This window comes from Meriones unguiculatus, chromosome 15 (genome assembly GCF_030254825.1).
Source record: "Meriones unguiculatus strain TT.TT164.6M chromosome 15, Bangor_MerUng_6.1, whole genome shotgun sequence".
Lineage (NCBI taxonomy): Eukaryota > Metazoa > Chordata > Mammalia > Rodentia > Muridae > Meriones > Meriones unguiculatus.
The window spans coordinates 11,740,285-11,755,421 of NC_083362.1; the positions used below are offsets into that span (position 1 = coordinate 11,740,285).

General features: G+C 39.3%; 1 non-coding gene across 1 annotated transcript; it reads left to right on the forward strand.

The window, feature by feature from the left end:
* Positions 1-9,101: 9,101 nt before the first annotated feature.
* LOC132648171 (U6 spliceosomal RNA) lies at positions 9,102-9,208 on the forward strand. The gene has a single exon (XR_009586548.1). It is a non-coding gene; the product is annotated as a U6 spliceosomal RNA (small nuclear RNA).
* The last annotated feature ends 5,929 nt before the right edge of the window (positions 9,209-15,137 follow it).

The following is a 15,137-nucleotide window of genomic DNA, read 5'->3' on the forward strand; positions in this document are numbered from 1 at the left end:
TCATGAGACCTGATAGGTTAGGGTCAAAAAAAGGGGAAGAGGACCTCCCTTATCAGTGGGCTAGGGGAGGGACATAGGGGAAGAAGAGGAAGGGTGGGTGGGATTGGAAAGGGATGAGGGAGGGGGCCACAGCCAGGATACAAATTGAATAAACTGTAATAAATAATAATTTGAAAAAAAAAGTTAAAACTCTGGTTGTCTGGGGATGTAGAATCAGTTGTGAGTGAGACCATCATCCTTGAGGCAAAAAGTCACTAGCAAATGTCTCCTCAAGGACAGCACACAGAAACTGTAGTCCAAAGACAGGCAAGGCTGTATGTATCTCATACTGGCAACTGAACCTGGAAATGTGTGAGTGTCCCAGGCTGTTCAGGGTTTTGAAGATTTGAAGGTATCATGGAGAGCAGCTGAGGCTTGGCACTGTGAGAGGCCAGAGGAGACTACTGGTAAAGGTGAGGCTTCAGTTACCGTATCGAAGGAGTCGTGGATAGAATTTGAGGCTTCCACCATATGACAGGGTCACAGTCCCAGAACACAGCCAGGAGAAGTTATTGGCGAAGATGCTAAGTGTCAGTGGAGACCCCAGCATATTGGAAATGCCAGTACATTGGGATGACAGCTAAAGACAGCACCAGCAGTGGCACTGGCTGAGCCTGTGCGGTGATATGTGTACGCTGTGGATGTCAGAGCTGAGGGGATCGAGACATTCAGGCCCCTTGAAGCCCAGAAGATCAGGAGGGTTCAAGACATCACACATTAGCTATTTACAATGTTGAAATTGTATTTGTTTTGGTTTGACTCTGACTGTTTCCTGATTCTTATGCCCTGGGGCATAAGAAATATTTAATTTGTTTTTGGTTTTACAGGAGCTCACAGTTAAAGGACATAGAATATTTTAAAGAGATGTTGGTTTTTTAAAAAGAGATCTGAGACTTTTAAAGTGTTTAAGGTTTTAGAGAATTGTAGGACTTTTAAAGTTATACTATTTGAATATTATGATATTTAAAGGAGACCTTGGGGATAAATAAGAAAAAGTTATGGTTTAGTGTTTTGTGTTAACTTGACAAGGTGTCAGTTGTTTTTTGTCAACCTTACAGAAACCGAGACATATCTGGAAAGAAGAAATCTTAATTGAAAAAAATGCCACTATAAAATTCACATCTAAGAGACTCTGATAGTGAAGGAATTAAGACCAACAATTCATACATATGGTTTCATGAAGAAAACTCTTCTGCACATTAAAGAACGCCATCATTTGAACATCAGCCTACAGAATGAGTAAAAATCTTCACCAAGTATTTATCAGATAGAGGCTTAGTAACCAGAATATACAAAGAACTGAAAAAAACTAACCAACAAACAAACTGAGCCTCAAGAAAACAAATAACCCAATTAAAATGGGGTGTAGATCAAAATAAAGGGTTTTCAAAAAATGAAACACAAATGGCCAAGAAGCACCTTAAAAATATTCAACAATCTTATCCATTGGATAAATGCAAATTAAAACTACTTTGAGATTTCATCTTAAGCAAGTCAGAAATAGCCAAGATCCATAAAACAAAGTACAGCTCGTGCTGGTGAGGTTGTTGGGAAAAAGTAACACCTACTCATTGCTGGCAGGGAGGAAAAGTGTACAGCTACTGTGGAAATCAGTGTGGCAGCTCCCCAGGAAGCTGTGAATAGAGATGCCTCATGATGCAGGTACACCACTGTTGGTCATATACCCAAAGGATTCTACATTTGCTCAACCATGTCCATTGCTGCTCCGGTCTTAATAGCCATGCTTTGGAAACAGCCTAGTTGTCCATCAGTTGATGAATGGATAATGAAACTGCGGTACATTTCCACAATGTAACATTATTCAGCTTTTAGTATAAATAAAAATTGTAGAAAGTAAATATATGGAGCTATAAAAACCATCCTGATTGAGGTACCCAACTCCCAAGAGATAAATATTAATTTTCAAGCCTTTGATATGTGTGCTACAATTCAAAGAACCATGGAGTTAGGTAGCTAGTAAAAGACTGGGCAGGAGGAGGAAATCTCCTAAAGAATGGGAAATAGAATATAAAGAAAAAAAAAGGAGAAATAGAATTGGAAGATTAAGTGGAGATGCAATGGGCAAGCCGGGTAAGTGAGAAAAGATGGGGCGACAACTAATAAAGGCCCTTTGAAAAGCCATATGGAAATATAGTACCGTAGAAGCTTCCTAAAATACATAAAAAGATTTTAATGGAATTACTGCATAACACAGGAGAAAATGCTCAAGACATTAAAATCCCCAAAGTAAAGAAAATCATCAAATAATATCATCACTCTCTGGATTTTGATATTCTTTTCTTGCCTTCTCTCTGACAATCAGCAGAAGCTACATCTTCTCACTTTCTTTGATGCCAATGTGTAGAAATATGACTTTTATGCTATCCTTGGAATCTGTCCATCTGTACAAACAATTGATAGTGGTGGATGAGGAAGACACTCACCTAGGCTCGGTGGCTGCAAGAATAACGCTCAGCTGTGGTCCTTCGAGTTCTCTAGCCCACTTACTGGAGACTGTCCTCACAGAGTTGCCCAAGATGCTCAAATCCATAGCATATCTTACTAGGGAAAATAATTTCCTCACATTAATGGGGTTCTATTATCTCCCCTTGTAGAGCCAGACAACACAAGAAAATGCACAGTAGGGTCTCAGGAAACTTGCTGTAAGAGTGAAAAAGATTGAAACAAGTGTAACACGCATAAAACAGCTTGAGAAAAAAACTCTGCCAAAGAACACATGTGTAAGAACCAAGAATGGTTTAGCAATCTACAAGACAAAACATGAGATTATTCTCTGTAAAACCGTTTAAATTGTGTGAGTTCATGCATGTGTGTGTGCATGTGTATGTGTGTGTGTGTGCCTGTGTGAACTCAATGGACAATTTCCTGGAGTCCATTATCTTCCCACACACCATGCAGGTACATGAATTAGGCAAGAACTCTTGCCCACTGAGCCGTCTTGCTAGCCCAGATGACTATATTTTCTGTTACAGCAAAAGCAAAAAATTGAATTAATGGTATTGCAAACAGCAGAATTTTAATGTATGTTCCAAGTGAGTACAGCTGGCCTCTTCAGTCTTGCGGACGGCCCTGAGAGAGGGAGAAGGTGCTGAAGCATACTGCATGCTCCCTCAAGGATGATTCAGTAAATAAGGTTTTTATGTCTTTCCTTTTCTTTATTTAAGATCTCTTTTCGTTATTTTCAATCATATGTATGTGTGGGTGTGGGGTGGGGGTGCGCTTGTGAGCTCAGTGACGCAGTCCCCGTGTGGATGTAGTTGTGAGCCGCCCAGCATGGGAGCTGAGAACGAAACTTGGTACCTCTCCAAGAGCAGAGAACACTCTTCACTGCTGACCTCCAAGAATGATGTTCCTGAAAAGATTTACATTAGACACCACAAACTTCCTCATTTTCTCTAAGGAGTTTCCATGTGTGTATTTATGCCATGTGTTTAATGATGATCATCATTATGATGATCATAATGCTATAATGATATTACTTTGCTTCCCCACAGATTACATAAACACACAGCCAGAAAATCTGTTTACTATATGGCACTATATCAGATCCATGAAAAAGATGATCTTAAAATATAAATGAATGTAACTATCTTAACTATAAACCTATAAACCTTGTAAATATATTTGTAAATTAATAGTTTGGTAGGTTTTTAATTGTGTGAAGAAGGAAATATGAGCAATTGTTCTTGTTGTTTTAAGTCAGGATTTCATGTTGTCCTGAACATGAACATGCCTGGAGGCTGGCATTAAACCTACTGCGCAGTCAGGATGGCCTTGAGTTCTTGATCTTCCTGCTTCAGTCTCTCAAGTTCTTGGAGTAGTGGCCTGCACTACCACACCAGGATTTAACACTAGATTTTGTTTTTAAAATTTATTTTAATCTGTATTTTGCTTCTTTTCCCTGGGGGTAAACTTAGGGCATGCTGGGTCCCCATGGGTTCTGAGTGTGTAAACCCCATTCTGAGAACTCTTACACAGTGCCTACTCCTCTCTCCCTAGCCACACACAACTGCTCATTTACTTTCTGCTTCTTATGGACTTGCTCATTGTAGACATGGCCTATAAATAAACTCATACAGAATGCAGCCTTTTGCAACTGACTTCTTCCTCATGGCATAACATTTCCAAGCTTAATCTAAGTAATACTGTGCATCCACAATTCACTTCAATATTACTGCAATGTTGATCATCTGTGTCTCCTGGAGGCCAATATATTAAAGGATTGTTCCCCAGTTTGACACTGTTGGGAGACTGAAGGACCTTTAAGAAGTGAGATAGGCTTGGTGGACCAGTCATGTAAAGGATGCAGAACTGGTTGCCAGCAAACATATCGGGGGGATCACAACAGCCCATAACTCCAGTTCTAGAGGATGCAGATTTCTCACTGTTCTTTGTGTTTTGCTTTCCCTGGACCCCTGCACACATGCGGTTCACAGAAATTTGAGAAGGTATATACACACACATACACACTCATACACATTCACTCACATACACATACATACAAACACACACACATACGTAGACATACACACGTATGCACACATAACACACAGATATACACACATACATACACACACACACACACACACACACACACACACATGCTTGCGAATACCTAGGAGGAAATCTTGGGTCATAGGAAAGGTGCAAGTGTGCCCCTGAAGTAAGTCATGGAAGCCCTGGTCTCTTGTTTCAGTTTCCAGCCAGGAGGTGAATAGTTCTGCTCTGCTGCATGCTGCATGCAAAACAACGCATAGGACAGACCTCAAAGCTAAGCGGCCGATCAATGCTGACTGCACTTTCCAAACCTTGAGGCAAAACAAACCTTTCTGTTTTTAAAAATGTTTATGTGAGAGACCGTGTTAAGAGAACAGAGACAGTGCTAACTTTACTGTGGACATACCACATTTATTCATATATTCATGAGCTGAACACATAGGTCGTTTCTAATTTCAGATTTTTTTCAAATGTTGCTCTGCATATGCATGTACAGAATGTTGCAAGGATGTTTTAAGTCCTCTTGTGTATATGTCTAGTAGACTGTTGGATCAATAGAAATCCCATGATTAACCTTTTAGGGAACTGTCCTGATTTCTATACTGGCAGCTTCATTTTATATTCTTATCAATAGCATCTATTTCAAATTCCACAATTCTCACTAACGCTTGTTACTAACTACATTTCCTTGCTGCCAAAGATATGGTATAAAGTAATATCTCATCCTGGCTTCAATTTTTATTATCTAAATAGTGACATCAGTCATAGTTCCGTATGTTAATTGATCATTCGTAAGACTGCTTTAGAACAAAAGATTAGTGCCTGTAGTGAGAATTCTGGAATTTCGGTTTCTCTAAAAACACAGCCATATTATAAGAGTATGTTTTTATTTTAATCCCAGGTGCGGGAATATGGGGCTGCTTTACAGAAGCTGACTACAATTTGCCTCATGCAGGGGAGTGGTTTTGCCAGCTGCAGATAGTTTCTGTGATTGTGCGATGTTTGGAATTCTGGGAACTTTTCAGAGGGTGTATACATGCCAGAGCCTGGTAAGTGGGTTGTTGGTTGGTTGGTAGTTACTGTTGGTTGTGGTTCACTAAGTAGCTGTGCCTAGTGAAGAAACAACAAGAAATTAGGTATCCTGACAAAGAAGATCAAACTTGCCCAAAGGAGATCAACAATCCCAATCAGCAGGAAGTAGCTTAATGATAATATCACCCCATTTTCTTCCTCTGACTTTATTAAGGGATTTTTTTTTCTTTCCTCTGTATTCTTTTTTTTTCTCTTTCATAGCTAGTGTTAGGGGGTTGAAAGGGTGGAAAAAGAGCAGAGAAGGGTGGAAGAAAGGAGAACCTACAAAGTAGCTAAGACCAGTCATAAGTACCATTTGCCCATATTTGGTCGAGTTACTTTTCTTTTTCTACTGAGTTATAACACACTTTCTCAGGCTGTGGACACATGCTTCTTATCCAGTCAGCAACCGGTGGGGGTTCTCCACTTTATGGGTCGATTCTTTGTACCCCAAAAACTTTTGACTTTCTGACATGTGTGTTTTTGGTGTCATTGCTATGAACATTTTTAATCCGAGGTCACAAAAAGTCATGTCTGTGTTTTCATCAAAGCACCTTGTGTAGTAGGCTTGACGCGTAAGTCAGTGGTCCCTTTTGAATTAGCTTCGTCTACAGTAAGAAGTAAGGGTCCAGTGTTGCCAACTGCAAGTACTATACAGTTGTCCCAACACTATTTGTTGAAGAGACCTTTTCCCTAGTAGAAGTTCCTCATCAAAATTTAAGTAATGATGACTGATTTTTTTTAACCTAGATTTTTCCATTGATTGATATTTTCATCCATATTCATTTTGAACTTCTACAGTTTGTATTGAGCATGGCCTTTTGAGAGCATAGTGTCTGTGTGTTTCAGATGAGTGGCAATAAAGCACGAGGACTGACCTTTTCTGGGGGTTTTAACAAGTCATTAGTTAACATCTGCGTGTGGTAACTTACAATCAACTTGTGGAGGATGATTAAAGTGTCCTATCCCTTTAATTCTGACATGCCATTACTACCACAATAGTGTCTAAACTCTGTGACACAAACAGCCTAACTCAAGGTCAGACAAGAAAACTGCTCAGTGTTTGGGGACTTGTTTTTCTGTTATGTAACCATTTCTTGCCTGTAACACTCTTTTTTTCTGTTCTTGTTAACTCCATTCCTGAATGTAGGTGACAAAGTTAAATTTATAAGAATGGCAACTCTATTTTTCTTTTTATTTTTTAACTGAAAATAAAAAAAGCATTTTATGGCATTTCAGTTCTTATGGTCTGTATTATGTAAGCTTAAAAAATAGGAATACAATATGATAATGGTACCAAAACAACTGGACCATGGATGACAGTATAGTGTTCACTGTGTAAAGGTGTTGTCCCGCTCTGGGCATATCATTTTATTCATCCAGAAATGGAGAGGGTGCACACTACCATGTCCATCCTAAGAAGAGAGCATCAGAGGACAGACAGATAATTTAACCAAAGTCACGAAGCCAAACAGGATTTAGTATCAGGATTTAAACTCAGACATAGTAGATCCCAGAACCCATGGCTTAGGAAACAACCACCAAGGAGAGCCACAGTGCAGCTTTTTATCACAGGAGTAAGGAAGATGATGTTCTTGGATGCCTGATAATTATGCAAAGTTTTAGGGCCATGGAATGTGGTCATTCATATAGAACACCGCACTAGACACACACACACACACACACACACACACACACACATAGAGAGAGAGAGAGAACTGGAATGGGTCAGTCCATTTTCTTCATAATAGCCCTGTAAATCCTTATCATATGCACATCCAAATCCAATGTGTCTACTCTGATATAATCTTCCAATATTTTACATAACTGGATTAGATGCAGAGGAGTAGACTCCAGCTTCCCATCAAGAAATTTTCACATTGGCGTGATGTCATCCTTGCTCAGTCTGCGAAGTTGTGTTGGTGAGATTTCATTGGTGTAGCTTCAGACATTACTAAGAGATACCGCCTCACATCAAACTTCCTGATCCTCTGGTGCCTGCATTTTTCCACCTCCTCTTTGGCAGGTTTAGGAATTCTGAGAGTCAGAGATAACATTTCTTCCATGACGAATAGTCTTCTTCACGGAAGAGCAAACCAATGAATTATCTAATATCAAATGGCTCTGAAACATGCACAGACAAGTAACATTATATAATATGAGCAGGTTATATGTAGGATTATATATGTATGTATGTATGTATATATACATAGACATATGAACATAATAAGAATTTATTAAAATAGGTCATGATTTCAAGGAGAGCAAACAGAGTTTGGGAAGGGTTATTAGTCTGTAGTTTATTCTGCTGTTTTTTTCCTATTGGAGCGGACAGAGTGCTGCCTTAGGCTGCTGGCTCCATTTCTGAGTTGAAATGAGTCAATTCTGCTTTGAAAGGGAGGGGAAAAAACCCCTCAAACAACATAATACTCAAATAGTGGCATAAATTTATGAGGTGGTTATATAATAAGAGTAGATGAAGTGAATGTAATGGCCAGGGTTTTCCCAAAGATGGTTCCAGAAAAGGAATATATCGTGACAAAAGGAAGATGTGAAAATGCTTAAAATTATAGAGAATAAAAAAAATGCAGCTATGAAGGACCATGGTCACCATACAAAGACAATAGTCCTTTTCTGACCATCTGGGGCAAACAAAGGCTTTAAGCCATTCTCTGCTGGCTGTTATTGTACTCCAGACTTACCAATTAAAGGCCAACATCTCATGGAAAGAAGTGACTGGCCTCATCGTTCTCCTTACAGTGCTGTAAGGAGTGAACACTCGGTCACTTTTATTTCCTGACAGGTTCATCTTCTAACTGCAATAATAAAATTATCACTCTACGACCTTGTAAGTGATCACAAGTTGCTGAAAGGAAAAGGCACCCAGGCTCTCTGTGCATAGCCCGGAAGTTCCAATGTTAGCAGAGGGAGTCAGGTGTGAGCACAGGAGGCCTGTCCTCACACTAGTAGAAGTGAGTGTTCTCCTCTGCACGCTAACTACACCCTCCTTGCAGCTTTAAAAAATAAAGGTAATTTTTGTTCCTCCCAAAATACTGCCACTCGCCTCATGGCTCATTGCTATATTCTTGTGTTTAAACCTCCCTCACTGGACATAAAAGGGATAATATTATAACAGTATTTAAAGAGACACAGATTGTTTTCTGAGTAACATCAAGAAAGAGAAGTGACAATATTGTACATTGCAAGCCTTCAAATAGCTTTCAGAAACCAATACACACACGTATTGACACAGACATATACAGACACACACACACACACACACACACACACACATATATATATATATATATATATATATATATACACACACACACAGTAAGTTCTTTAGCACTATCAGAAACACACAAAATTCTAAGGATGCTTTGGTAAGAGGAGGGCAGAACTACTCGCCACCACCTTTGGATGAGTGAAGTCTAATATATGTGGACGAGGCTAAAGAAGACTGAAAACAAGTGCTCGCTTCGGCAGCACATTTACTAAAATTGGAACAATACAGAGAAGATTAGCATGGCCCCTGCACAAGGATGACACGCAAGTTTGTGAAGCGTTCCATATTTTTTTTTACATAATGGAATACTACTCAGCAATTAAAAACAAGGAAATCAGGAAATTTGCAGGCAAATGGTAAGATCTAGAAAAGAACATTCTGAGTTAGGTATCCCAGAAGGAGAAAGATGCACATGGTATATACTCACTTATTTAGACCTATAAGATAGGATAAACATACTGAAATCTATCCACCTAAAGAGGATAAACAAGAAAGAGGACCCAGGGTAAGATGATCAATCTTCACTTAGAAAGACAAATGGGATGGGCATTGGATGTAGGTGAAAACAGGGTAACAGGACAGGAGCCTACCACAGAAGGCCCCTGAAAGACTCTACCTAGCAGTGTATCAAAGCAGATACTGAGACTCATAACCAAACCTTCAGCAGAGTGCAGGGAATCAAATGAAAGAAGGGGGAATTAGGCAGTATGACCTGGAGAGGACAGAAGCTCCACAAGGATCAAATATATCTGGGCACAGGGGTCTTTTCTGGGACTATTTCTCCAACCAAGGACCATGTATGGATATAACCTAGAAACTCTGCTCAGACATAGCCCATGGTATCTCAGTATCCAAGTGGGTACTCTACTAAGGGGAACAGGGACTATTTCTGACAGGAACTCAATGGCAGGCTCTTTGACCTCCCCACCCCCCAAGGGAGGAGCAGCTCTGCTAGGCCACAGAGGAGGACTTAGCAGCCTGAAGATACCTGATAAAACAGGGTCAGATGAGAGGGGAGGAAGTCTTCCCCTATCAGTGGACTTGGAAAGAGGCAGGGAGGAGATGAGGGAAGGATGGTGGGATTGGGAGGGAAAGGGGGAGTGGGATACAGCTGGGATACAAAGTTAATAAAATGTAACTAATAATAAAAATAAATAAATAAAAATGAAAAAAGAAAAGTAAAAGAAAATGCACATGTGTATATATATATACAGTCATTCATGTAAAACAAAGTGACTATGTCATAGAGTGTGTTTGAAAACAAGATAAATATTTAGTTGTCAGAGTCAGCACAGACTCAGAGCCAAGAGGCTTCAAAATTTGCTGACCTGGCAAGGTGTTTAAAAGCAAGAGGAAAAACCCAGTATACCTAAAGAGCATGCAGATCACACCTGCACGGCTCACTCTCAGAAATCATCTATGCTAGCATAAATATCCCAACTATTGTTGTTAACTACGTATTTTTTTTCCTTTACCATCAAAACAAGCTGAGATAACTGAGTTACATGAAGAAAGGTTTATTTCAGTTTTGTTTAGGAAGTCCATGGCTGGGAGGAGTTGGCTCTGTGGCTTTGAGGAAGGCAGCCGAGCCTGGCCGGGACACATGCTGGCACAGTGCTGCACATTTCATGGGTTAGGAAGGAAAAGTGATAAAGAGAAAGAAACGGTACCCAATATCCTTCAATAGTACATCCCTAGTAGCCCAGGCCTTACTTAGGCCTTAGTGTGGAAACACTTTCCTTGAGTGTTAGACCAGGCATCGATTCTTTAATACCCGGGCACCTAAAGGGCACACAAATGTAGCATGTTTGTCAGTACTGCAAGTCCATTGTAAAGCAGGAGGTTCTTACTCTAGCATCCATTTTCCTTTCTTTCTCAACTTGACCCATGATGCTAAGTGTCCATATGTCTTGGAAGCAGGGACTGTATTTCATGCCCGACCTTACAGCTCTCTGTGGCTATGTGTGGACAAATACTGGCCAGCGAAGCATAGACAGAAGGGTGGGACTTCCAGGGAGATCCTTAAAGGGGAGAGGGTCAGGTTTTCCTGCTCCTTGCCCTTTTTGTCACTTAGAGTATAGCAACAAAGATGTGGTCAGTTAACCTGACTGATGGAGATCTGCCTAAGCAAGTAAGTCACTAATGAGACAGCAGCTATCATGATAGCCTAGCTGGTCTATATCCAAGGTGGGGTCATGTGAATGAGAAATAAGCTTGTGTTTTCTAAAGACCTTATCTTGGACTGAAACCAATCCTAAGAAGTATTCTAAAATTGTGTCAGACTATGGATTATTATTTTGTTATTTTATTTGTTGGTTGATGTACAGTGTTTGTGTGAATATATTACTCGACTGAGTCGAGTATTTTTTTTTAATTTACCATATTAGATCTATGAGGCATTCTAAATAGCTCCACAATTTTTAAACATCTGTAGTCAAACAACTTAAGAGAACCAATCCTTAGCCACCCTACATACCTTGTGACCTGTGTCAGTTACTTGAAAAGCCTCACAGAGAGCTGCAAGCTCCCGAGGTAACAACTCCACCTATGTATCTGCTCACACGTGAGTTCTAGCCTGTTCTTTCCCTGGCTGCCCTAGGATTTCCATGTTGACAAGTCTCTCCTCCCCCATGATCACGTGAGTGATTTTCTTCATGAAATTTCTTTTTTTTTTTTTTAAATGAAATTTCTTAATATGTGGCAGGATTGATTTCATTTCTCTGGCTCAACCTTGACTGATACATCCTATAATTAAAAAAAAAAAAGAATTAAAAATAGAACAAAAGAATGATTGGGAGGAGGGAGCAAGTTCTATGAATAAATTAAGCCATGATTTTTCTTTCATAATTATGTCAAAGTTCCAAATAAGGAAATATTTGTACTTTCCTTTGTTCTTATGTAGGCCTCAGGAAAATTTTACATTTTCCAAACAAAAAACAAAACAAAACAAAACAACAACAAAAACACTACCACCACCAACAACAACAAAAACCAACAACAACAACAAAAAACCCACTTTGTGGTTTAATGTTTTCCAGTCTTCTTTCTGAGATGACAATATCCCACCACATATTTTATTAATTTTTTATTTACTTTATAGCTCTATCTCAGCTTCCTCTCCCTCCTGTCTTTCCAGTTCCAAGGATCTGGAAATAACGTAGAGGTCCCTCAATCAAGGAATGGATACAGAATGGTACATTTGCACAGTGGAATACTACTCAGCTATTAAAAACAAGGACTTCATGGAATCTGCAGGCAGGATGGATGGAACAACAGTTAATTTAAAAAAATTAATGGAATTAATTTTATTCATATTTTCCTATTATAACCAAAGTAAATGGGAAAAGTCTATTTTGCTCTAGAAAGGAGTATTTGTGGCAGATAATATGTCTGTTACTTCAAAAATTTGAAAAGTGTTTTTTTTTAAGTTTTTGTTTTTATTTGTTTGTTTGTATCTGAACTATTAGCTTGTAATTATGTCATAGAATTACTGTAAGTAGCACACAGAAACACGCACTGAACACTGGCAGAACACTATGCATAGTTCTGAGCATGACTTTGAACGTGCTTGGTGATAGATGACTGAACTTGAGGTTTGAGGGATCGTTATTCCTGCTTCTAAACACTGCTAGATGCTTTCTGTGTTCCCCAACACCCAGGATGTATTGCAAAACGGTCATTAATCTTTCACTACTTCCTTCTTTTTTTCTTTTTTTTAATTTTAATTTTATTTTTATTAATTACAGTTTATTCACTTTGTATCCCTACTGTAGTGCCCTACCCCATCCCTGGCCAATCCCACCCTCCCTCTCTCTTCTTCTCCTATGCCCCTCCCCCAGTCCAATGATAGGGGAGGTCCTCCTCTCCTTCCATCTGACCCTAGTCTATCAGAGCTCATCAGGACTGGCTTCTTTGTCTTCCTCTGTGGATTGGTAAAGATGTTCAGGTGGAGGTGATCAAAGAGCCAGCCCATGAGTTCATGTCAGAGACAGTCCCTGTTTCTATTATTTGGGGACCCTCTGGGACACTGAGCTGTCATGCACTACTTTTGTGCAGGGGTTCTAGGTTATCTCTATGTATGGTTCTTGTTTGGAGTATCAGTCTCAGAAAAGACCCCTGGACCCAGATTTTTGGTTCTGTTGCTCTCCTTGTGGAGCTCCTGTCACCTCCAGGTCTTTCTACCTCCCCCTTCTTTCATAAGATTCCCTGCACTCTGCCCAAAATTTGGTTATGAGTCTCAGCATATGTTTTGATACACTACTAGGTAGAGTCTTTTAGAGGACCTCTCTGATAGGCTCCTGTCCTGTTCCCTTTTCTCCCTCTTCCAATATCCGTCTCATTTGCCTTTCCGAATAAAGATTGAGCATCTTACCTCAGGTCAAGAACTTAAGAAGTTAAACAGCAACAAATCAAGTAACCCAATTAAAAAATGGGATACAGAGTCTAAACAGAGAATTGACAATAGAGGAACATCGAATGGCAGAGGAACACTTAAAGAAATGTTCAACATCCTTAGTCATCAGGGAAATGCAAATCAAAACAACCTGAGATTCCACCTTACACCCATCAGAATGGCTAAGATCAAAAACTCAAGTCACTACTTCCCTCTTGAAAAAAACTTTTATGATATCTCATGGATGGGCAGACATTTTTCAGATTTTAAAATACCAGCACTCCAGGCAAGGTGGTACACACTTGTAGTCCCAGCACTCGGGGAGGCAGAGGCAGGCAGGTCTCTGTGAGTTCAAGGCCAGCTTGGTCTACAAAGCGAGTCCAGAACATCCAAGACTACACAGAGAAATCTTGTCTTGAAAAAACAACCAAGCAACCAACCAAACAAAAAACAACAAGACAAAATATCAGCTCTGTTATAGTCTGTCTGACCTAAAGCTTCTTGCAAGAACGTGCTCCTGACTTTTAAAATTTGACAGTTTTGCCTTAACACTAAAAGAGTGGGCCATATGTGAGATTGTCTTTATACGTTTCTGTGAACTACAACAACAACAACAAAAAATCCCCAAAGTTAACATGACCTTTAGCATTTGATGATGAACAGCACACAGTTCATCTCCTTTCTCCGTTCCATGTAGATTTTCAGGCAGCATCATTAGCAAACACTTTCCATTTGCTGTGATGGCTCTGTACATTAAAGATGTATCTGTCAAACAATATCGGTGCACACATTTTTAGCACACCAGGCTGGGATAGCAGTGCTCAGGAACATATGGGCTATCATTTTTCATTGTGGGGGCCTTGACAGAAGTCTCAGAGAAAGTGCAAGAGAGTGGAGTTGTGATGAGAAAGTCTTCGATAAATTCAGAAAATGGAATTAAGGTAGAATTAGATGATGCAGTTTAAAAATTGCCTATAGAAAAGTCCCAATTTATTTCTAATATCAGAGATCAGACCTCTACTCTTGCCTGATGCGTCTAAAACAAAAAGGGGAAACTGTAGAGAGCTGCGGAATGCTATGCCTTAAAGATGGAGCTGGTTTCCGCCTTCCACCTTCCCGATGGTGAGTGCTCTCTGTCACGAACAACTCCACATTTGGCTAAGGCCGAGGATCTGGCTTGCTTCCATGTATGTGGACCTATCTGCATTGCCCCCGTGGCACGCCTGGGTTGGCTACCCAGAGGCTATTTAAGCTGTGGGCTGGCTTTCCCCGGGGTCCGAGGATTGTTCAATGTTCCTGAATAAAATGCATTGAAAAAAAAAATAAATAAAGTGTTAAGAAAAATTCAAAAAAAAAAAAAAAAGAAAGATGTTTTTTCCATTTTTCAATTTAAAACTTCTAATAAGCTACAATCTACATTAAAAAAAACACAATTTAAATTTTATTTTTCAATATTCTGAAGCCAAAATGTTGGAATGTGAGTCATGTAGAGTAAACACAAATATCAGTATTAGTATTAAAAAGATAAAGTTTTATTTTTGAAAAGTCTAGCAGATTATCTTATTTAGACAACTTCCCAATTTTGTATAAAATAGCTATTAATATACATTAAAGCAAAGTGCACCTCTAAAAGTACCTCTATAAGACACTTTAAAGTGTCTTATATTGTCTTCTTAATTTTTTTATATTTTTCTGAGTGATGAATCACAAAACTAAATAAATGCTGTTTAAAATATAAAACATAATTGTTTGAAAAAGACAGTTAAAAAAAACTAAAACAAAAACAAAAAACATTACTGTCCCGTCCTCTTCTTGCCTTAGTTTCTT